The sequence below is a fragment of the Bombina bombina genome, chromosome 2, assembly GCF_027579735.1.
Source record: "Bombina bombina isolate aBomBom1 chromosome 2, aBomBom1.pri, whole genome shotgun sequence".
In the NCBI taxonomy this organism is placed as follows: Eukaryota; Metazoa; Chordata; class Amphibia; order Anura; family Bombinatoridae; genus Bombina; species Bombina bombina.
In genome coordinates, this window is record NC_069500.1 from 1,166,375,464 (window position 1) to 1,166,400,940 (window position 25,477).

General features: G+C 34.8%; 1 pseudogene; it reads left to right on the forward strand.

The window, feature by feature from the left end:
* The window catches only part of LOC128647459 (connector enhancer of kinase suppressor of ras 2-like), a 75,627-nt pseudogene that overhangs the window by 47,799 nt on the left and 2,351 nt on the right, over window positions 1-25,477 (forward strand).

The window sequence follows — 25,477 nt, forward strand, 5'->3', positions numbered from 1 at the left end:
TTAACTGAGATATTTAAGGTCCATGACAGAATATTATTACTTAACTCTGCTGTACTATGTAACAGATATATATATATATATATATATATATATATATATATATATATATATATATATATATATATAAACACACACACATTCAGGTAAATTATGAGTTATGCGCGCTATAGGGAATTTAACGAATGTAACAAAAGTTGCGTTATTTAACCCTCTATAGCGCAGTCATTACAAGTTTTGAAACAGCCTGCTTGTGCGTGCAATATGGTTGCGTTGAGCTCCATACCGCACAAAATAGAAGCGCTGTTTTGATGTGCTCATGCATGCTTCCCCCATAGACATCAATGGGGAGAGCGGGTTAGAAAAAAACCTAACACCTGCGATCGAGGAATGAAAAGCTCCGTAACACAGCCCCATTGATGTCTATGGGGGGAAAAAATAATGTTTTAACCTAACAAAAACACCACATCTAAACACCCCTAATCTGCCGCTCCGACATCCCCAACACCTACATAAATGTATTAACCCCTAATCTGCCGCTTCCAATATCGCCACCACCTAAATAATTCTATTAACCCCTAATCTGCTGCTCCCGATATCGCCGTCACTTTACTAAAGTTATTAACCCCTATTCCCTCGTACCCCAACATCGCCCACACTATAATAAATCTATTAACCCATATTCCGCCGCTCCCCGACATCGCTGCCACTAAATAAAGTTATTAACCCCTAAATCTCTGGCCTCCCACATCACAACAACCTAAATTAAACTATATTAACCCCTAAACCTAACATAACCCTAACACCCCCTAACTTTAACATAATAAAAATAGAGCTAAATTAAAGTTACAATTATTACTGTAACTAAATAATATCTTTTTAAAACTAAATACATACTTACCTGTGAAATAAAACCTAAGCTAGCTACAATATAACTAATAGTTATGTTGTAGCTAGCTTAGGTTTTATTTTTATTTCACAGGTAAGCTAGTTAAAATAAATACAAACTTACCTGTGAAATTAATCCTAAAGTGCCTTACACTAAAACCTAACATTCCAAAAAATAAAAAAACTACCATTACAAAAAATAAACGAAATTATCAAAAACAATAAAAATACTTCCTATTCTAATACCCTTTAAAAAAAAAAGAAAACCCACCCCAAAATAAAAAACCCTAATCTATAATACACTACCAAGGGCCCTTAAAAGGGCCTTTTGTGGGCCCTTAAAAGGGCCTTTTGTAGGGCATTGCCCTAACGTTAATAGCTCTTTTGCTAAAAAAGAAAATCAAAGACTCCCTAACAGTATTCAAACCCCCATCCCCCAAAAAACACACACAAAAAAATGAAAACCTAATCTACCCATTACCCTGAAAAGGGCATTTGTATGTGCATTGCCCTTAAAAGGGCATTCGGATCTTTTTCCTGCCCTTAAAAGGGCATTAAGCTCTTTTATGAAATGCCCAACCCCTAATGTAAAAATAAAAACCCACCCCAAAAGGAAAAAAAAATATTACACAAAATAGCAAACAAATTATCCAAAATAATAACAATTATTCCTATTCTAATACCCATTAAAGAAAAAAACACCCCAAAATAAAAAACCTAATCTATAATAAACTACCAATAGCCATTAAAAGGGCCTTTTGTAGGGCATTGCCCTAAGTTAAACAGCTCTTTTACCTGAAAAACAAATACAAAGACCCACTAACATTACAAACCCCCAAACCTACAAAATAAAAAAAAAATATCTATAAAAACCTAATCTACCCATTGCCCTGAAAAGGGCATTTGTATGGGCTGTGCCCCTAAAAGGGCATTTAGCTCTTTTGCATTGCCCTAAAAAGGGCATTTAGCTCTTTTAAGAATAGCCCAAACCCTAAACTAAAAAAAAAAAAAAAAAACATCCAAAAACCCTTAAAAAAAAACTAACACTAATCCCTCTTTAGGTACTTACAGTTGCTGATGTCCCGCTTGAAGGATCTTTATCCCGGTGGCTCAATCTTCATCCCGGTGGCTCCATCATCATCTTCATCCCGGCGGCTCCACCTTCATCTTAATACCGGCGGCTCCATCTGTCTTTATCCCGGCGGTATGGAGCGAATCCATGCTGAAGACATCTGGCACGGAGCATCCTCTTCATTCGGGCCGCCGCCGTATACTGAATCTTCAATGCAAGGGACGCGATTCAAAATGGCATCCCTTGCATTCCTATTGGCTTATCTGATTTTGGAAATTCAAATCAGCCAATAGGATGATAGCTACTGAGATCCTATTGGCTGTTTAAAACAGCCAATAGGATGAGAGCTTCTGAAATTCTATTGGCTGTTCAAATCAGCCAATAGAATTTCAGTAGCTCTCATCCTATTGGCTGATTTGAACAGCCAATAGGATTTAAGTAGCTCTCATCCTATTGGCTGATTTGAATTTCCAAAATCAAATCAGCCAATAGGAATGCAAGGGACATCATTTTTAATTGAGTCCCTTGCATTGAAGATTCGGTATACGGCGGCGACCGTATGTAGAGGATGCTCTGCGCCGGATGTCTTCAGGATGAACCCGCTCCGCTGGAATGAAGATAGATGATGCTGCCGGGATGAATATAGAAGATTCCACCGGGATGAAGATAGAAGATGCCGTCTCGATGAAGATAGAAGATGCCACCTGGATGAAGATGGAGCCGACTGGATGAAGATGGAGCCGCCGGGATGAAGATCCTTCAAGCGGGACTTCAGCAACTGTGAGTTTCTAAAGAGGGATTAGTGTTAGGTTTTTTTAAGAGTTTTTTTTTAGTTTAGTGTTTGGGCTGTTCTTAAAAGAGCTAAATGCCCTTTTCAGGGCAATGCAAAAGCGCTAAATGCCCTTTTTAGGGCAATGCAAAAGCGATAAATGCCCTTTTAAGGGCAATGCCCATACAAATGCCCTTTTCAGGGCAATGGGTAGATTAGGTTTTTGTTAGAGTTAGTTTTTTTTTTATTTTTGGGGGTTGGTTGGGTGGTGGGTTTTACTGTTGGTGGGGGTCTTTGTATTTTTTTTACAGATAAAAGAGCTGTTTAACTAAGGGCTATTGGTAGTTTATTGTAGGCTAGGTTTTTTTTTATTTTGGGTGGGCTTTTCTATTTTTATAGGGCTATTAGATTAGGTGTAATTCTTTTTTATTTTTGATAATTTTGTTTGTTATTTTTCGTAATTTAGTATTTTTTATTTTTTGTAATTAGATACTTTGTCATTTTTAGAGTACTGTTAGGATTTTTTAATGTGTAATATAGTTTATTTAATTGTTAGTTAGTTTAATTTTAGTTTAATAGTTATATTAGTTTAATTGTTAGTTTAAACTTACAGCTAGATTACGGGTTTTCAGCGCTATAGGGAAATTAATGACCGCCACAAAAGCGGCGTTATTTCACCTCCCTATAGCGCTGCTATTACAGGTTAACAAAAAACAGGCTTGTGTGGGCGAAATGGTGGCGTGGATATACCGCACCCAAATACAAGCGCTGCTTTGACGTGCTCATGCACGATTTCCCCATAGACATCAATGGGGAGAGCCGTCAAAAAAGAAGCCTAACACCTGCAATCGCAGAAACAAAAGCTCCGTAATGCAGCCCCATTGATGTCTATGGGGAAAGAAAAAGTTATGTTTAAACCTAACACCCTAACATAAAAACCACGTATAAACATCCCTAATCTGCCGCCCGACATTGCCGCCACCTACATACAGTTATTAACCCCTAATCTGCCGCCCTTAACATCGCTGCCACCTACATTAGTTATTAACCCCTAATCTTCCGCCCCCAATGTCACCGCCACTATACTAAAGTTATTAACCCCTAAACCTCTGGCCTCCAACATCACTAACACTAAATATATATATTAACCCCTAAACCTAGCCCTTATCATAACCCTAACGTAACCCTAAGCCTAACACCCCCTAATTTAAATATAATTAAAATAAAGCTAAATAAACCTTACAATTATTACCTAAATAATTTATATTTAAAACTAAATACATACTTACCTGTAAAATAAAACCTAAGCTTAAACTAGCTACAAAATAACTAATAGTTATATTGTAGCTATCTTAGGTTTTATTTTTATTTCACTGCTAAGTTTGTATTTATTTTAACTAGGTACACTAGTTAGTAAATAGTTATTAACTATTTAATAACTACCTAGTTAAAATAAATACAAAGTTACCTGTAAAATAAAACCTTACCTGCCTTACACTAAAAACTAACATTACAATAAAATAAATTAAATTATCAAAATACAATTTTCTAACTTACAAAAAAATAAACACTAAATTACAAAAAATAAAAAACCACATTATCAAAAATAAAAATGAATTACTCCTAATCTAATAGCCCTATCAAAATAAAAAAGCCCCCCCAAAATAAAAATAAAAAACCTAGCCTACACTAAACTGCCAATGGCCCTTTAAAAAGGGCCTTTTGTGGGCCATTGGTTGCCCCAAAGAAATCAGCTCTTTTACCTGAAAAAAAATACAAACACCCCCCCAACAGTAAAACCCACCACCCAATCAACCAACCCCCCAAATAAAAACCTATCTAAATAAACCTAAGCTAACCATTGCCCTGAAAAGGGCATTTGGATGGGCATTGCCATTAAACGGCATTTAACTATTTTACATTGCCCAAACCCTAAGCTAAAAAAAAAACACACCCAAAAACCCTTAAAAAACCCTAACACTAAACCCCGATGATCCACTTACAGCTGGCAAAGTCCTCATCCAAGCAGAAAGAAGTCTTCATCCAGGAGGCCTCTTCGATCTTAATCTACCCAGCAAAGTCCTCATCGAAGCAGAAAGAAGTCGTCGCTGGAAAATGAAGTTTCCCTTTAAGTGACATCATCCAAGATGGCGTCCCTCACATTCCTATTGGCTGAAAGATTTCAATCAGCCAATAGGAATTAAAGGGGAAAAAATCCTATTGGCTGTTGCAATCAGTCAATAGGATTGAGCTTTCATCCTATTGGCTGATCCAATCAGCCAATAGGATTGAGCTCTCAATCTATTGGCTGTTCCAATCAGCCAATAGGATGAAAGCTCAATCCTATTGGCTGATTGCAAAAGCCAATAGGATTTTTCCCCTTTAATTCCTATTGGCTAATATAAATCTTTCAGTCAAAAGGAATGTAAGGGACGCCATCTTGGATAACGTCACTTAAAGGGAAGCTTCATTTTCCAGCGACGACCATAAGAAGAAGAGGATGCTTTGCGCCGGATGTCTTGAAGATGGACCCGCTCCGCGCCAGATGGATGAAGATAGAAGATGCCGTCTGGATGAAGACTTCTTTCTGCTTGGATGAGGACTTCGCCGGCTAGATGAGGACGGATGTCCGGACTTCGATAACTCTAAGTGGATCTTTGGGGGTTAGTGTAAGGTTTTTTTAAGGGTCTTTTGGGTGGGTTTTATTTTTAAGTTGGGGTTTTGGGCAATGTAAAAGAGCTAAATGCCCTTTTAAGGGCAGTGCCCATCCAAATGCCCTTTTAAGGGCAGTGCCCATCCAAATGCCCTTTCCAGGGCAATGTTTAGCTTAGGTTTATATAGATAGTTTTTATTTGGGTGGGTTGGTGTAATTCGATTTTATTTTTGATAATTTATTTTTTTATTTTTTGTAATTTAGTAAATTGTATTTTATTAATTTATTTTATTTTTTGTAATGTTAGTTTTTAGTGTAAGGCAGGTTAGGTTTTATTTTACAGGTAACTTTGTATTTATGTTAACTAGGTAGCTAGTAAATAGTTAATAACTATTTACTAACTTGTCTACCTAGTAAAAATAAATACAAACTTACCTGTGAAATAAAAATAAAACCTAAGCTAGCTACAATATAACTATTAGTTATTTTGTAGCTAGTTTAGGTTTTTTTTTACAGGTAAGTATGTATTTAGTTTTAAAAGGAATTATTTAGGTAATAATTGTAAAGTTTATTTAGATTTATTTTAATTATATTTAAGTTAGCGGGTGTTAGGCTTAGGGTTACGTTAGGGTTAGATTTAGGCTTAGGGTTACGTTAGGTTTAGGGGTTAATATATTTATGTAGAGTTAGTGATGTGGGAGGTCAGAGGTTTAGGGGTTATTAATTTATTTTAGTATATTTCGTTGTGGGGGGCTTGCGGTTTAGTGGTTAATAGGTTTATTATAGCGGCGGTGTGAGCGGACGGCAGATTAGGGGTTAATAATTTTATTTTAATGTTTGCGATGCAGGAGGGTGGTGGTTTAGGGGTTAATAGGTTTATTACAGTGGCAACAATGTCAGGGAGCGGCAGGAATAGGGGTTAATAATTTTTTTTAGTGGCTGCGATGTCCGGAGCGGCAGATTAGGGGTAAATCATTTTATTTTAGTGTTTGCGATTCTGGGCCTCGGTTTAGGGGTTAATATGTAGTTTATGGGTGTTAGTGTACTTTTTATCACTTTAGTTATGAGTTTTAAAGTACAATGTAAAACTCATAACTACTGACTTTAGATGGAGGTATGAATCTTGTCAGTATAGGGTGTACCGCTCACTTTTTGGCCTCCCATGCAAACTCATAATACCAGCGCTATGGGAGTCCCATTGAAAAAGGACTTTTTTAAAAGTGCGGTACTGACGTTGCGTAACGGCCCAAAAGGTGTGCGGTACACCTATACCTGCAAGACTTGTAATAGCAGTGTTAGGGAAAAAGCAGCGTTATGAAGCATAACAATGCTTTTTCACTCATAACGTAAAACTCGTAATCTAGCTGTTAGTTTTTTAAATTTGACAGGTAAGTTTTAATTTAATTTAAGAAAGGGAAATTATAATTTTAATATAAAGTTAGGGGGCGTTAGGTTTAGGGGTTACTAGTTTAAATTAGTTTATTGCGATGTGGGGGGCTTTCGGTTTAGTGGTTAATAGGTTTATTTAGTATGTTTTGTTGTGGGGGGCTTGCGGTTTAGTGGTTAATAGGTTTATTATAGTGGAGGCGGAATTAGGGGTTAATAATTTTAGTATAATGGGGCGATGTGGGCGGACGGCTGATTAGGGGTTAATAATATTTAAATAGTGTTTGCGATGCGGGAGGGTGGCGGTTTAGGGGTTAATAACTTTAATATAGTGTTTGCTATGCGGGAGGGCCTTGGTTTAGGGGTTAATAGGTAGTTTATGGGTGTTTAGAGCACTTTGTGACACTTTAGTTATAAGTTTTATGTAACAGTTTTGTTGTGTTAAAAACTCATAACTACTGGTCTCAGATTGCAAAACGGATTTGTCGGTATAGGCTGTAACGCAAGCTTTTTAGCCGCACCGCAAAACTTGTAATAGCTGCGCTATGGAAGTCCCATGAAAAAACGTATTTTTTATGTGCGGGACTGACGTTGCGTTACAGGCTTAAAAGGCTTGTGGTACAGCTATACCGACAAGACTTGTAATAGCTGCGGTGCTGTTTTAACGCCGAAATTACCATTTTTTTCAGCGTTTAATATATTAATTGCATTACAACTAATTATACAAAGGTCCAATTGCAAATGTTGTGCTCTACCCTTTTATATGTTTTTGTTACGAAAATAATACATAAAAGAAGATAGTACCATGACATATTTTCAGGCATTAGAGAAACTTCCTAATAATAGGATGTGGAATGGAATCAATATTTTATAAATAAATAATTATGCAGAAATATTTTTTAATGTAGAATCTATTTACATTAAACATTAATATATATATATATATATATACATGTGTGTGTGTGTGTGTGTTTTTATTACAGCCAAATGTACCCATATACTTCACCAGTACCCCCCATGACTCCCAAGATTCCTCCAAGAATTGTATTAAAATTTTAATCTCCTGAATTAAATTATTCATGACAATATGCAAAAGATGGGATGTATTTGCAGTCTTCCTTGAATTGACCTATGATTGATATATAGTGTATCCCCCAGTTATTTGAAGCAGGCCAGGTTAATCCGTACTCTGCCCATTTACAATTTTCTTTAAGAGTTGCTGCTTAACGTTGCAAATAACTTTTTTTTTTAACTCAAGTTTATCTTTAGAATAGTGTATAGCTAAACCATACTGTGAGCTTTAATGTTTTGCCAGTTGAAAATTAAAATGGGTGCAATGCCTTGTTACCCAAGGTCAAGTGTGTGGCAAGTGTGGGTACCAAGTTATCTGATCTGATGTAATATGTCATATGCATTTGTAAATAATCCATTCAAAGATTTTAAAAGTGACAAGTAGTAGAGAGACAGTTGATGACAGAGGCTGAGTCAATTAAAAGTTACTTGCACTATTGTACACTAGATTTTTATTTGCATAAATGTTTTGTAGATGATCTATTTATATAGCCCATTTGATTTTCAGACTCCTGTTTCTCCTGCCCCTTTCACTGGATGTCCTAGCCTAATCTCATCAACAGAGCTAAACTGGGTGCTTCTAAGTAAGTTTTAAAAAGATGTTCTACTGGATTTTTAAATCAGTATCTGTGCATATTCTTCTTTATACCGGTAGTAGGGTCTATTACATGTAGTTATATGGAAATTGGTATATACTTTAAGTATAGGTCCAAGTAGCATATGTTTAAATGGATGGGAAACCCTAAAATGTTATTTCATGATTTGGATAGAACATGCAATTTTAAATAACACTCCATTTTACTTCCATTATCAAATTTGCTTCATTCTCTTGTTATCCTTTGCTGAAGGAACAGCATTGCACTACTGGCAGCTAACTGAACACATCTAGTCAGCCAATCACAAGAGACAAATGTGTGCAGGCACCAATAGCAGCAGCTCCCACTAGTTTAATATATTTGTGTATTATTTTATTTTTCAACAAGGGATACCAAGAGAACAAAGCACATTTTTGAATAGAAGATAATTTAAAAGTGTCTTAAAATGACATGCTCTATCAGAATCATGCAAGTTTAATTTTGACTTTGCTATCCCTTTAAGGATGATTCAAATGTTCCCGTTTTAAATGGGAAATTGAGGATATTTGTTAGGACAGGTTTAAAATAAGATGAAAGGGAGGGCAGTTAAAAGAAAGTAAAACAGGAGGATGATAAAAGGTCATATAGTTACCTCGCAACCTCTGACAGTTGCAAAAGAGTTGTTTTTTGTTGTTTGTAAGTAAAAAGCAAGCATACTAGGCCTGTACTGATTGTGCATTAAAAATATAGGTTTTATCTGTATGTGACCAAAAAAATACATTTTTGATATCTAAATAATATGATGTATTCTGTTTTATTACAGGCTGAAAATATGTAAGAATTATCCATAAGGACATTAACATTCCACCACCACCCATATATGTTTAAGGCAGTAGATTGTGAGAGACGCAATCATGCGAGTCTTGTGTAATTTAATGGCTTTGTCTACTTTCTTTTCACCAGTTCACACATTATTTTTCCTAAATAAGGATGGATTTTGATCCATGCCCTGTTAGGGCACTACTGACATAAACCATGGCTTACATTTTCTCACAGACATATTAATCACCATGCAGATGTAGGCAATTAAAAGGTCACTAACTCTATGAAAGATGAGAGGTAAAACAAGGTAAAGGAGTTAACTAATTCTGTCAGTCTTTTTGTTAGGATAGCAGTAAAAGGTGAATGTGATCAGTCAGTGGCAGCTGAAAGCTGAGTCAAGAAGTAATTTCAAGGGAATTCTTTTACAAGTTAATTAGTGTGAGATAATTGTTACCACACCCTTAAGTTACAAGTATGCATACACTTCATATACATAGACATTCCATGAGCAAAAATTATACTCTGATTGCCAGTAGTGATATATTATTATCCTTACACATATTACAGTTTTCCCTTCTGTGCACAGTGTATTATTTTTAGTCTTTATAAGTTACAAAAGCCAGGTATTTTTTTTTTCTCTCTCATAGTTTATGGTGGAGATTTTACAAATAAAAAGTTCTCACAAGAAAATTCTGAGGATAATTTTTGGATAATGTAGACATTTTATTTTTTTAATATTTCAAACAATTTTTAATAGGCAAAATGTGTTTGTTTTTTTCTATATTTGGTGTTTAACTTTTCACTGTAAGGCTAGGTTAAAAAAAAAAGAATTAGCTGATTTGTGAAGTTCTTCCATATTAGGTGTTGATGTTTTTGGCTGATGTCCCTTTATGTATAATGGGCAAGGGCAAAAAGGATGTGAGAGGTGTGTGATCTATAGAGTGTTTCTTTAGATTGTTAGCTCACAAGTTCATATGTCCTACAGATCATCTCATGTAAAGGTGATTTACAGCTGAAAATGACTTACTGGCAAGACCCTCTAGCCTTCATGATTCATATAGCTGTATTTCCATTACTGTACTTCATAACATATTTCATATGTGCTTCATAACTAATGCCATAGGGCTACATAATATGTTTGTGGTTTGTAAATGAATTATAACAATGTAATTATATACTGTTTTTGTATAATGAATTAAAACTTTAATAAAATTATTTTTACAATGGCTCAACAATATCACAATAGTATAGAATAAAAACCCTATTTTTTACCTTTCGGGTGCAGATATATTAAAGTGATAGTAAATGCAGTGTAGGCAAAAGCTGTTTACTTGGATCTCCACCAGTAGTAAGTGTCTCATAAAGTTATTTTATAGTAATATACGTATAGCACTTTTGAACTACTTATGATTATTTAAATGAACTGGAATTTACATGTAAATATATGTTAAAAATAGGTAATTATGGACTATACAAAAAAATTAAACAGTTATGCAGATATGATTGTTACTTTATTTTATATGTGTGTATTAATATATATAAATTATTGGCATATCATACGTCATATAGAGCCTTGCGCATGCGCTATTAGAGAGTTGTGTCGGGAGTGCGCAGAGGCTCTGATGTGTAGAGCGGATGGGACAGTTATACACGTCACTTTGGTGATTGAAGTAAAATTTTGTGAGGAGAAGCTAAGACTAGAAATACAATTATTAGAAAGGGATAGAAATAAAAAACATTGTCGGTGCAGTTTACATATTAGATGTATGAAGAGTGTAATTCCACAATTGTACAAGTGCAGTGTTTACCATCATCCCATGTTTGTTCTCAATGTGTAATATGATATTCTGGATTGTATATGTATCGGACATATAGGGTTGTATATGAACTCCTAAATAATTATACACCTTTTGTTCTTTCAATAAAGATTGTTTAAAAAAAAAGAAGCTAAAAATGTTTTTTATCACATTACACAGAAAGGCACTTGATTAAGTCCGTGGAAAAATAAGCAAAACCATCCATTTAAAAAAAAAAAAAAAAAAAAAAAAACGGTATGGACTATATAAATGGATCATCTACAAAACATTTATGCAAAAAAAATCTAGTGTATAATGTCCCTTTAATGCTGTACTCATTGCTATTGTATAGTCCCTCTGCAGTAGGCAGGACATACATTTACATATGTATATGTATTTAATACATGATATCCACTACAGCTACAGGTCTTTTTAAATCATGTTTCTAATAAAAACCTGAAGTGCTCTATTTCATTTCAAATTCATATTTCACCAAATTGTAAAATGGTGCTTTCTCAATCAATAATTGGAAATAATGAAAAAAAAATGTTTTTAAAAATTAAAAGTGTAAATATAATCATTGAACAAACATGCCCAGTATATCCATAATGCCTATATACAAATTAAAATTGTATTATTATTATTATTATTTACCCGTTATCAGGATGTATTTGAATTAAAATAGGTTATTCTCACACATGTAAATGATGATCTCGCTTACACACTATACAAAAGGTTAAATCTTAACCACAACTGCAGTGCAACCTAAAGAGGTGTGAAATTTCCATTATATATGTCAGTTTTGGTTGGATTTACACTTTTGATCCTGTTAGTAGTGAAGTATTTAAAGGGTCAGCCTAGTAAAAATAAAACTCATGATTCAGATAGGGCATGCAAATTTAAACAACTTTCCAATTTAATTTTATCATCAAATTTTCTTTGCTATCTTGGTATTCTTTGTGAAAAGCTAAACCTAGGTTGGTTCATAAACTGATTTATAAGCCGTTGAAGGCCGCCTCTTATCTCAGTGCATTTTGACAGGTTTTCACAGCTAGACAGTTTTAGTTCATGTGTGCATTATAGATAACATTGTGCTCACTTCCGTGGAGTTATTTATGAGTCAGCATTGATTGGCTAAAATGCAAGTCGGTCAAAAAAACAGATAAGGAGGAAGTCTGCAAAACAATTTCAAGTAGACTGTCCCTTTATCAATTGAAAACACATTTTTGGGAGCTTTTCTGGATAACACATTTTCAGAGTTGTGGGCTTTTAGCATCCAAATCCGTTTTGGATTGTTATCACTTAAAAAGCACACTTGCCATATTGGCCAAAACCGAGTTATCGGAAGCCAATATAAAAAAGATATGCTACAAGTGTGTTCGACTATCTACGTTGCGCCAACAATTAAGATTGAAAAAAATTAATTACAATGGAATATTTTAAGGCTTACTTTGTTTGTTTTGTATTTTAAAAGTAGTTGCTACTGCAAGATCTGCCATATACTACTATGTAGTTTGTTTAGCAGCGTGTGTGTGTATATATACGTGTGTATATGTGTATATATATATATATATATATATATATATATATATATATATATATATATATATATTATGTGTGTGAGTGTGTGCGTAATGATTCAATCAGTACACTCCCACTTGCTAAATGTCTTTAGTACCAGGGTGCAGAAAACATCATAGCATAGTCCATCAAATAATCACACTCTCTGGATTTAATACACAGCAAAACAGGTTTATTCTGTGATGTTTTGGGTGTTAACCCCTTGTCTGAGGAAGACAGAGAGAGAGGGAAATGCAAACGTACACTTTGGATTTGGAATTTAACTTAGAGATAATAGTTCAAACTGTATCTATTTAAAATTACATTCCTACATATACTAATATAATATCAAACATCCTTAGAGATACCTGAAGAAAAATCAATTTAAATAGAATTTTATACTTAAAGGGACATTCCGGTCAAAGTTTAAATGCACATAGGTGCATTACTTTTTGAATACAAACATATTTGCAATATACATATATTGGCAAAAATGCTTCTAGTAAACGTTTTAGTGTTAACATTTTTCTCTGCAAGTGCATGTGAAAAAGTGTTAGATATTCTCAGTGCACCAGCATTTTATATACTGCAGCTGCTCAGAGCACCAGTGGGGCTTGTTTTATGTCAGCAATTAACAAAATTGAGTCATTACCAGATGGTACAAGCACCTTAGGCTCTCTGAGTAAGTGCTGAGATTAAATTGCTGGTGCAAGGTGCATACTTAAATACACTTTTGAAACAGCTATAGCATTTATTAGAAGCATTTTTGCTAATATATGTATATTACAAAAAATGCTTCTATTCAAAACTAAAATGCATCCATGTTCCAGTTTTAGTTTGAATGTCCCTCTAGAGTACCAGTAAATGTTGCAAATGAATTGTGTATATCTATCATACTTCCCTCATGGATCATAATTATGTGTAATATTTATGATCATACAGTAATAATCTGATAAAAAATCAAATTAAAAGTACCTTTTTTTTGCCCCACGGAAACTGGCCTCACCCAGTTTCTGGATTTATGTTGCTGTGAATAGCTCCAGAGAAGGTTGTGCTCATCCCATTTTCCTGCATAATCTATGGTAAATAGTAGCATTTGATGACAAAAATCTATATTGTGCCAAAGAGAAGAAAATGTCCAGTATCCTGTTTTTCATGTTTTTCTTGCAAGTCAAACATTTTAAATAAAATTGCCCATTACAAGGAACTGCATAGCTTACCTCGGAACTGCTGTTTTTTTTAACTTGCTTATTTATCTGAGGGGGATTCTCATTTGAAAGCAACAAGCACACAGATACTACAAACTAAACAGTGAATCAATATGCTATATGCACCATTATTAATTGTTTACATTGTGTTTGTGCTGGATGAGGGAAGCAAAGGCATAAATGCTAGATGTCTGCTTGGGGAAGCCAGGTACAGATGGAGGAGTGAGCCTTGCATAGAAGATAATGGTACTGTCATTATGCCCCATTTATGCCCAAGTGGGGCTGAAATGCTAGTTAAGTAGCTGGGGTTTTAAGATTGCTACTACTTAACCTCCCCTGATCATCCTAGTCAGATCAGGATGGTTGGCAAGCGCTGCTTTCACATGAGAGCAGGAGGGGCAGCTGAAAGATCATTAGCTCATGCAATAATAACTGACGGCAGCAGATGCTGCTTACTCTCGGCAATGCCGGTTATACAAAGTTCCTGTGAGCAAACCTTTTACGTCTGGCATTTCATATATGCGGAACATTGGTTAACCTATTGGTTAAAGTAGAAAAGAAAAAATATAGCAGCAGTGGGGGTGGCCAGAGGAGCAATGCAGAGGGGGGTTTTCCTTGTAAGTTTTGAGGTTTTACATAGTGGCCCGTTCAGTACATTATGCACATACTTTGCTTATAACACACAGTTCTCACATTTAGAAAAGAAAATCTATTTTGTTAACTGTATCTTTTAAGTTTGCTTTCTTAAATAAATCTCATAGTACTGGCAAGTGTGCTGAACAAGTTTTTCTTGGACAGGGTAAAAGGAATGGAAATGAACAGGCTGGATGGGCCATATAATAGTCAAATAATTAAAAACAATAACAGTCAAATAATTAAAATAAAACACGTAGAAGTATGAAAGATCCTTCATATTATTATGTTTGCCTAGATTGTCTGGAATGCCCAGTTCCCAAGTAGTCAAATCAATAACATTTACCAGTCCCAGATGTCTAGGTGGGAGACATTGAGCCAAACAACTGCCACTGAATCTACAGCCAAGTGTCAATTCTGGTCAAAAAAACATTTTGTGGAAAAGAGGCCCAGCATGCCCTCTACCCAAGCAGCCACACCAAACAAATTCACCTGTTCCACAAGGCTAGGTGGGAGAGAGACAACAAGCCACATACCCACCCCTTAGAAAGAGGGTATTTCGGGACTTTTTCTAAGCAAAACACTTTTTTTTTATGAGAACCAGAAAAGCCACTTGGGTGAGGATTCTGTGGTGGATGTGTCTCTTTCCCTGCAAGCCTTGTAAAGTAGGAGAATTTGATTGCTGTGGCTACATGGGAAGTTGGAATTCTAGACCTTTATTGTTAAAAACAATGGCCACTTGGATATGGATTTAGCCTTGTGGAACAGGTGAATTTTGTTGGTGTGGCTACACGTGAAATGGGCGTTCTGTGCCTTTTTTCCCACAAAATGTTTTTTTTAACCTGAACAGCCATTTGTATGTGGATGTTGTGGTGGATGTGTGGCTCATTGTCTCTCAGGAGGTCAAGGAACAGACATAAAAAAGGATCACCGGATCAGCGAAAATTAAAATTTCAAATGCTTTATTCTTTCAGATTAAAAATAGCTCATAGCATTCAAAGGAGAGTTAGCGGGATAAACTCCCCAGCTGTTTAAAACAAATGGCTGATGCGTTTCGGCTAATGTGCCATACTCCAAGCAACTTAAAAGTATTTACCACAATACTCAGCACCTGCTGGTTCATTGGACAGATTCCCACCAATGGGTGATCAGAGCATATTTAACTCTTTCTAGGCACTACCCTAAGACTAAGCTTCATATATAGTTATACATTCTTAGAGGGGCAATTTTGTAATAAAAAAATCTGTATACCCCACTGTTTAATTATCATACCTATGAGCACAATATTTTGCAATATGTTATTTGCTCCTGCTCCTGTATTTCAATACTACTATCTCCAACCAGAAAGCAAGATATAATAGTTCATGAGGAAAATAATATAGCAACATTTTTTTTTGTGGATGAGGGTATATTAACACCATCTCCATGAACCCTAATGCAATGCGCATCTATAAGGTAAGGGGACTGGTGTGAATATTCCTCATCAACAATTGGCTCAGATAAAGAACTCCTTTTTGTAATAACTGTTGTTTATGTATATAAAACACAACCATTTTTAGTGATCTCACTAACAATTACGCATAACATGAACATAACTAGAAAATTGTGGATAGGGATATTTAGCCATTATCTCTCCCTTTTAAAATGCAGAACGCATGTATAAAGGAGCTTATGCAAAGGGACTGGTTAACAATTAGCTCACATAAAGAACTCCCTTTCTTTAGTAACTGTTGTGTATGTATATATTAATACAATCATTTTGAAAAATCCCACCAACAGCAAATGTATTTGTTGGCCTAACATCAAAAATTTAGTAAATGAAAATGCAAAAGCTCTATTTAAAGAATGACTGAAGTGGATAAATGTATGTAAACTCAGTCATTTTCAAAATGTAAATTGCACATCTAGTCATGAGTTTCTTACTAAAAATTGATTAGATCAAATTGTGAATTAAGTCCCTTGGGGACCCTAGTTTTTAGCCGGAAAAAACAAAAAGTTTCTCTCTCAGCTAAAATCTCAATCTCATATTGGTTTATAATAAACCATAGTCTCTATCTGTTCTCCATGAACACCTCTCAATGTAATATCCAAGAAGTTAATCTCCTGTTTATTATGCTCCAAGGTGAAACTGATTCCGACTGTATTGTTGTCTAGACCTTGGGTAAAATCCAACAAACCCCACAAGGGAAGTAAGGATGAGAATGACAGAACACCTCTCAGATATAAGACAGGGTACTCTGACAACACCCCTTGTTAGCCATTTCACTATGATCCACAACAAAAAAGCAGATAGCTTTAAATGAACTATTATTGAACAGGTTAAAATAAAAGAAGGGGATGGAACAAAGATGAGATTTTAGCTGAGAGAGAAACTTTTTGTTTTTTCCGGCTAAAAACTAGGGTCCCCAAGGGACATAATTCACAATTTGATCTAATCAATTTTTGGTAAGAAACTCATGACTAGATGTGCAATTTACATTTTGAAAATGACTGAGTTTACATACATTTATCCACTTCAGTCATTCTTTAAATAGAGCTTTGCATTTTGATTTACTCAATTTTTTGTGTTAGGCCAACAAATACATTTGCTGTTGGTGGGATTTTTCAAGATGATTGTATTAATATATACATACACAATAGTTACTATAAAAAAGGAGCTCTTTATGTGAGCTAATTGTTAACCAGTCCCTTTGCATAAGCTCCTTTATAGATGTGTTCTGCATTTTAAAAGGGTCTATGGAGATAATGGCTAAATATCCCTATCCACAATTTTCTGGTTATGTTCATTGTCATGATCTTCCGTTCATCGCCGTGTCGCCGCGGCTCTCGGATCTCCTCTGTGTGACGTCGCCGTTCCTGCCTTTAAACCACGGCGGGCGATCTTACTCGGGGCCTGTTTGTTGGATTCACTCCGGAGTTGTGAGTACTCAACCTGAACCTGCCTGACTTTGCTTTCTTTGATCCCTATACTGTCTCCTGGATACCGACTATTGCCTGCCTGACATTGCTTATGCCTAGACCCTCAAACTATCTCCTGGATACCGACTATTGCCTGCCTGACATTGCTTATGCCTAGACCCTCAAACTGTCTCCTAGATATCGACTATTGCCTGCCTGACCTTGCTTATGCCTTGACCCTCAAACTTACTCCTGGATATATTTTTTCTTTGCCTGTCTGAATCTGCTACAGTCTTAAATCTTGCTACAGTCCTGCCTAAAGTGAGCATTAATCATTTGTTTGTTGCAAACCTGCTTAAAGGGACATTTACTTTTACAAACTGCTAAAAAGAACATTATCTTTTGTTTATTGCAAACCAGCTTAAAGGGACATTTACTTTTACAAGCTGTTCAAGAGAACATAATCATTTGTTTGTTGCAAACCTGCTTAAAGGGACATTTACTTTTACAAACTGCTAAAGAGAGCATTATCATTTGTTTATTGCAAACCAGCTTAAAGGGACATTTACTTTTACAAGCTGTTCAAGAGAACATTATCTTTTGTTTTTTGCAAACCTGCTTAAAGGGACATTTACTTTTATAAGCTGCTAAAGTGAACTTTATCATTTGTTTGTTGCAAACCTGCTTAAAGGGACATTTCTTTTCATTTACTTCAAACCTGCTTAAAGGAACTTAGTTGTCCGTTGGATTCAAATCTACTTAAAGGGACGCTAACTCTTTTGTTGCTATTCTGCTTAAAATAACATTTATTATTTGTATCCTACCTTTTTTGTTTCCTGAGTGGGTCACGTCCTGGTTATTTCTCAGTGTGCAAGCGTGTGTTTTACTTTTCACGCAAGCAGTTGGGTTAAACCCTGGACTGATTCCTAAACGGCTGACATTCATGTTATGTGTAATTGTTAGTGAGATCACTAAAAATGGCTGTGTTTTATATAGATACACAACAGTTATTACAACAAAGAGTTCTTTGGCTGTATTATTTTCCTCATGAACTATTATATCTTGCTTTCTAGTTGGAGATATAAGTATTGAAATACAGGAGAAGGAGCAAATAACATATTGCAAAATATTGTGCTCATAAGTATGATAATTAAACAGTGGGTGCTAAATATTGTGATCATAAGTATGATAATTAAACAGTGGGTTATACAGATTATTATTTTTATTACAAAATTGCCCCTCTAAGAATGTATAAATATATATGAAGCTTAGTCTTAGGGTAGCGCCTAGAAACAGTTAAATATGCTCTGATCACCCATTGGTGGGAATCTGTCCAATGAACCAGCAGGTGTTTGTTTATAAACTGAGTATTGTGGTAACTACTTTTAAAGGGACATGCCACCCACATTTTTTCTTTTATGATTTAGAAAGATAATGCAATTTTAAACATCTTTATAATTTACTTATATTATCTAATTTGTTTCATTCTCTTGATATTCTTTGATGAAAAGCATATCTAGATATGCTCACTAGCTGCTGAATCATGAAAGAAAGATTTTGGGGTTTAGTGGCCCTTTAAGTGTCTTGGAGTACGGCACATTAGCTGAAACGCGTCAGCCATTTGTTTTGACCAGCTGGGGTGTTTACTCTGCTAACTCTCCTTTGAATACTATGATCTATTTTTAATCTGAAAGAATAAAACATTTGAAATTTAAATTTTCGTTGATCCGGTGCTCCTTTTTTATGTCTGTTCCTTGATCTCCTGCAAGCTTGGGCCGCACAGTGCAGTACAGATCTTTGAGCGAATAGCCTGCTCTGTATTGGAGGGTCGCTCACACACGCACACCCTCAGGATTACCCAATGATAACACAGACCAGCTTCTGAACGACAGCATGTCACACGCCACACAGCAGAACGGTCGCTTGAAGCTGGAGATGAGCGATAGCAATTGCCAGGTCCGGTTTTCCTGAACAAATGTAAACCTAGGATTTCGGGTAAGACAATCTGCATTATCACTAATGTAACCTGCACCTGGGTAATCTTAAAGTTACTGGGAAAACACCACACTGCTACAGAACTTTAACATGAACTGCCAACACATAAGGATGTCATTGGGGTGAGAGTACCAGACCGCTAGACCGCATAATGAATGCTGCATGGGAGATCACTTAATACAAGTGCTTAGGGTATCATCATAACACATTTATCACGAGATTGCAATGAAGCGATCAGCTAGCGATACTGCATGTGAAAGGCGGGAGGCTTGAAGCAGAACTGGTTTTATTTCCCATTACTATGAACTGTATTTGCAACTATTTTCACTGTTGAAAGATAAATTTGCACTCTGACAGGGTGTTTTGCATACAGTGGTAAAAATGAAACTTTGATATTGTGAATATACTTCAAAAGTGTGTGTGAGTTTTGTTGTTGCCCTTTTCTCATGTTCCAAAGAAAAAGGAATTATATATTTTGGACTGTATTGGTTTTACATATAAAACATTATTTTGGAGAATTCTTTGCCCTAACACCACCAACTAAGTTCTTCTCCACTCATTGTCTCTCAACCACCTAGCCTTGTGGAACTGGTGAATTTATGTATTATAATGTAATATATATATATATATTGTTTGCTTATTTGATCTGTTGCATTATACAGTTATAAAGAAGAAAAACATAATAATCAAAATTAAACACAAAAGAACCAATATAAGTTAACCTAACACTTACATATAAGCCTAAAACTTCTAACAGTACATTACCTAAAAAAATTATAATAAACATTCCTATATTTGTGCTTTTGACAAAACTTTTAACAAACTATTCCACAAGGAGAACGCTACACAGAAATTGTTAAATCAGAGCACATTTCTATTTATTATTAATAATTATTAATTAATTCATGGCATACCTTATTCTTTGCTGCTGTTAAAAAGGTGGTGGGAGTAGAAATCCCCCTACATGGCTTATAGCGGACACAAAACTCATGTAGGAGAGGCAGTGAGCTCATACAAATCTTTCTGCCTACCAGGAAGCCCACTCCCCACCACTGTACAATGCATGCTGGGAATTATAGTCCAGAACTGCAGTGGCACAACACTGAGAATGAAATAGTGAACTAAAAATTTCAGAATGCTATGTAACTCCCAGAATATTTCTTCCTCTAAAATGAAGCTACATTCAGCGGTATTAAAAGAGAAAAAAACAGACATTCAATTGTCTTTTTTTCTGCAGTTTGTACTCCAGGTGAGGAGGAAAATCCAGGGACAGTCAATGGCCCCCCCATGTAATGAACTAAGAATTTCAGGACTTTTTTTGTGGATTCTTTGGTGGTTGTGTAGATCATTGCCTCTATTCCGTCTAGCCTTGTGAAACTGGTGAATTTAGTTGGTGTGACTACTTAGGAAGTGAACATTCCAGTACTTATTTACACAAAATGCTTTTTTAACCAAAATGGCCAATTGGATGTGGATTCTTTGGAGGCTGTGTGGCTTATTGTATCTTTCGCAACTAGCCTTGTGGAACTGGTAAATTTCATTGGTGTGACTACTTTAGAAATGCGCATTATGGGTCATTTCATTCTGTTCTGGGCTGCATCATATACATCTGGGCTATAAAGGGTTTAATAATATATATTATCTTAAAGGGACACTGAACCCAATTTTTTTTCTTTCGTGATTCAGATAGAGCATGCAATTTTAAGCAACTTTCTAATTTACTCCTATTATCAATTTTTCTTCGTTCTCTTGGTATCTTTATCTGAAAAAGAAGGCATCTAAGCTTTTCTTAGGTTCAGAACTCTGGACAGCACTTTTTATTGGTGGATGAATTTATCCACCAATCAGCAAGGACAACCCAGGTTGTTCACCGCATCACATAACTTTTTTTTTTAAGGCTGTGCACTATAAAGCTTATAGCCATCTGTAATTTGTTCTAAAACCCATTCTTTTTTATGACTAGTAAACTTCTAATGGATCTATAGATTTAAAGGGACAGTAAAGTCCAAATTAAACTTTCATGATTCAGCTAGGGCATGTCATTTTAATCAACTTTCCAATTTTCTTTTATCATCAAATTTGCTTTGTTCTCTTGGTGTTCTTAGTTGAAAGCCAAACCTAGATAGGCCCATATGCTAATTTCTAAGCCCTTGGAGGCGGCCTCTTATCTGAATGCATTTGAAAAAATTTTTGCAGCTAGAGGCCATTAGTTAATGTGTGACATATAGATAACATTGTGCTCATGCCCGTGGAGTTATTTAAGAGTCAGCACTGATTGGCTAGAATGCAATTCTGTTAGCTAAGCTTATAAGCTGTGTGAAGAGCGATGCTATGGCGTAAAGGGAGTCTGCATAAAAGCAGATTGAAGTAAAAAAGTGTGTCATTGTGAACCTCATTTGCATATCTTACCCAGAATCCTTTGCTGCATTGGAAACAATGTAATTCAGAGGTTTTCTGTGGGAAAACAAGTCTTCTTTTTTTTCTAGATGTGTTAATGTACTAAAGAATGAGTTATTTTCTCTATATTTTGTGCTTAGTGGAGGATTTTAAACTCACTTTTTGCCTCCCCATATATCTATATATGTGTGTGTGTGTTTGTGTTTGTGTGTGTGCATATGCATTTAAATATTTATGTTTTACTGTATATTTACTGTACATATTTCACATTCCAATGTTCTTCTCTTACAGAACAATATACTTTTTATTGTAAATATATATATATGAGGAAAAGAGGACTAAAGGGAATAAAATAGTGCTGTTTCTATTGAAAGGGATACATAAATATAACACGTTTATTATTATTATTATTATCATTTATTTGTAAAGCACCGCCAAATTCCGTAGGTGTGGGTACAATGATAGGGGTATACAATGACAAAGATTTGTGATAAAATACAAAACATAAAGTCCTTATGCACATACATGCAATGCTGTATTGATCTAACAAGCTTTGATGTATAAAATGAAATGATAATAATAAAAATGTAGAGTTAGATAAATATTAGAATATTAAAATGTATAATTCGGAACAGCAATTAATCTGAGAGCATATATAAAGTAAGTAAGCAAATATCATGTGTGTATATCTGAAATTCTCAATGACAAAAGTCCATCTTAGTAGAGTCCCATGCGTTTACCATCACGAGACTCGATTGTGCTAAAAAGAACCGGTATCCGAAAAGAGTATCCTGAGAACTCTTGAAAATAATTTTAAGAAGGCTTATTTTAACTTACCTCTAAAAACCTTGGGAGATCCACCATATTCTTGAAAAAAAGAGTCCATATCCGAGAGGCAGGAAGGACTCTGATTCATACGGAGTACCTGGAAGTTTACCATATACTAAGAGGAGAATTGGTTGCATCTGTGCAGACCACAGTATACGCCACAGAAGTACCTCCCTGCAGTGTGAACATCTTACCTCATAGGATTGAGGTTTTATTTTGTAAGTGAGAATTTCAGATATACACACAGGATATTTGCTCAAATTTAAATATGCGCTCAGATTAATTGGTGTTCAGATTTATACATTTTTACATTTTAATATTCTAATATTTATCTAACTCTACATTTTTATCATTATCATTTCATTTTTATACATGTGTTATATTTATGTATCCGGTTCAATAGAAACAGCGCTATTTTATTCCCTTTAGTCCTCATTTCCTCATATTTTCTTTTAAGAGTATCTGCCATCTGCCATGGAGTCTCTCTTTTAAGGGATAGCAGTTTTTGTTTCTGGTTATTGTTTGAAGAATAACTGTAATCCAGTTCCTATTTTTTGGTCCCTTTTCTTGCGCCCTAGCCTCCGCTTTTAGTTCAATATATATATATATATATATATATATATATACACACACACCTATGCCTGTATATCTATGCCTATAGATATATAGGTATAGATATGTATTTTACATGAACAGCATCATATATATACAGAAATGTATATTTCATATTAAAAAGTACATTATCTTCTATGTGAAGGACATAGGAATGTAAAATATGTGTAACATGCATTGGGGTTCGCAACTTAAAGGGACATGAAACCCAAAATGTTTCTTTCATGATTCAGATAGAGAATGCAATTTTAAACAACATTATAATTTACTTCTAATTTGCTTCATTCTTTATGTATCCAGTGTTTGAAGCAATAACACTGCACATGGGTGAGCCAATCACACAAGGTATTTATGTACAACCACCAATTAGCAGCTACTGAGCCTATTTAGGTATGCTTTTCATCAAAGGATTTCAAGAGAATGAAGCAAATTAGATAATAGAAGTAAATTGGAAAGTTGCTTAAAATTGCATGCTCTTTCTAAATCATGAATTAAAGAATTGTGTTTCATGTCCCTTTAAGGCTAAAGTGGTCAGGTTAGCGGTCATGAAGAATTGCTATATTCAGTGAGCGTTATTGAAATATAAAAAAATAAATAATAAACATTATTTAAAATTATTATAGATGCTTTAAAATATTTTAAATAATCCATAGGGGGGAAAAATATATATATATATACTCACATTACATTACTTATATTTTACATTACTATGTTCTTCACATAGAAAATAATGTACTTTTATTTTTAAATATATATATCTCTAATACTGTTCATGCAAATTACATATCTATACCTATAAAGGAATAGATATAGAGGTATAAGTAAATATATATATATATATATATATATATATATATATATATATATATATATATTGAAATATGTATTTAGAATAAAAATGACATTATGTATATGAAAAACATTGGAATGTGACATTTTCATAACTTCTGTTGGGTTAGCATTCATAGGTGTAAGGTTTGTTTTTTAGCTTGCCCTTTCCATTGACTTCTATTGGCTTAATACGTTAACGCTTGTCGGGATATTTTGTTAGCGCACGTCAAGTTTTGTCCACGTGCTAGCTTTTTACTTTCAACTTGTAATATGAGCGCAACCTGAAAGAGTTATCTTATTCAGAAAACAAGCCTTAGGTTGGCTACTGTGCAAAAAGTCTCTGTCTAGCAATGTTTACAAGCAAGCGGGAGCACTAAATATTTCTCCACTCATAATCTAGGCCTTAGTGGGCATGTGACATATGGAGCATCTGTTTATATGCAACTTGCACCCACAATGACAGCTTGTACCTGTTATGAAAGCCAGCGATAATGCTCTGGGTGTGTTTAAGGTTGTATTGCACTGGAACAAGGTCTAATAAATGTTAACTTTCCCTTTCATTTTATCTGCTTCTGCTTTTTTCCAGCTATGGTAGACACAGCTACAGAACATTATTTTTACGTCATGTATGTTTCTAATTTCACAAATATGAACAAAGAAACTAAAGGAAAAAGACAAATTGTATTTCAATATTTTCAAAGTATAGAAAAAAATGTGAAGGTTCTGTTTCATACTAAATTTCAGATAATTCCTTTAAATAATGTGTAGCTAACTAATGAATTTTTAATTACTATACATCATCATCTGATAACTACTCTTTGGCATATTAAACAACATTTGATTTTGATATTTGAACATCTGTGGTTTGATTAAAATGATTTTAAAAAATAATGCTGCATAATGATTTGGGAAAAAAGGGAAAAGCATTTCTGAAGATTCATGGAAATGTTCTAAAGTTGATAAACATGGGATAACGTTGATTCAAAGTATATATGTGCAGTTGTGTATTTTTATTTTTTAATAATGCCTTTAACAAATAAATGCATCAATTACATTTTTTTATTGATCCATTATTTAGTTAAATGTTCCATAAGATTTTTTATACATCAGTCATTTTATGGCAATCAGTTAACAGCGAGAGAGACATGAGAAAAAATAAGGAACTCCCTTATTTTTAAAATTGGGTTCAATTCTGTGTGTGCTTCATTGTGAGTGATAAGAGCTTGGAAAGACTCACACAATATAGAGTTGTGTGGCCCATCTTTGAAATAGAGTTCTTATTCTCCTCTAATTAAATAACAAGGGGATATATATGGGTTTCATGTTAGCTCCCTTCCTTCCATGAAAATCTCCTTGGTGTGCAATGGTGATTATTGTTTCTTATAGTCATTAAATGAATCTTAGGGTGACATGTTATCTATCTCTCAAATGAGAAGCTCCACATTTTTCAAATGAAGGGCCCTTTTCCCTTCTCGGTTATAGCCTA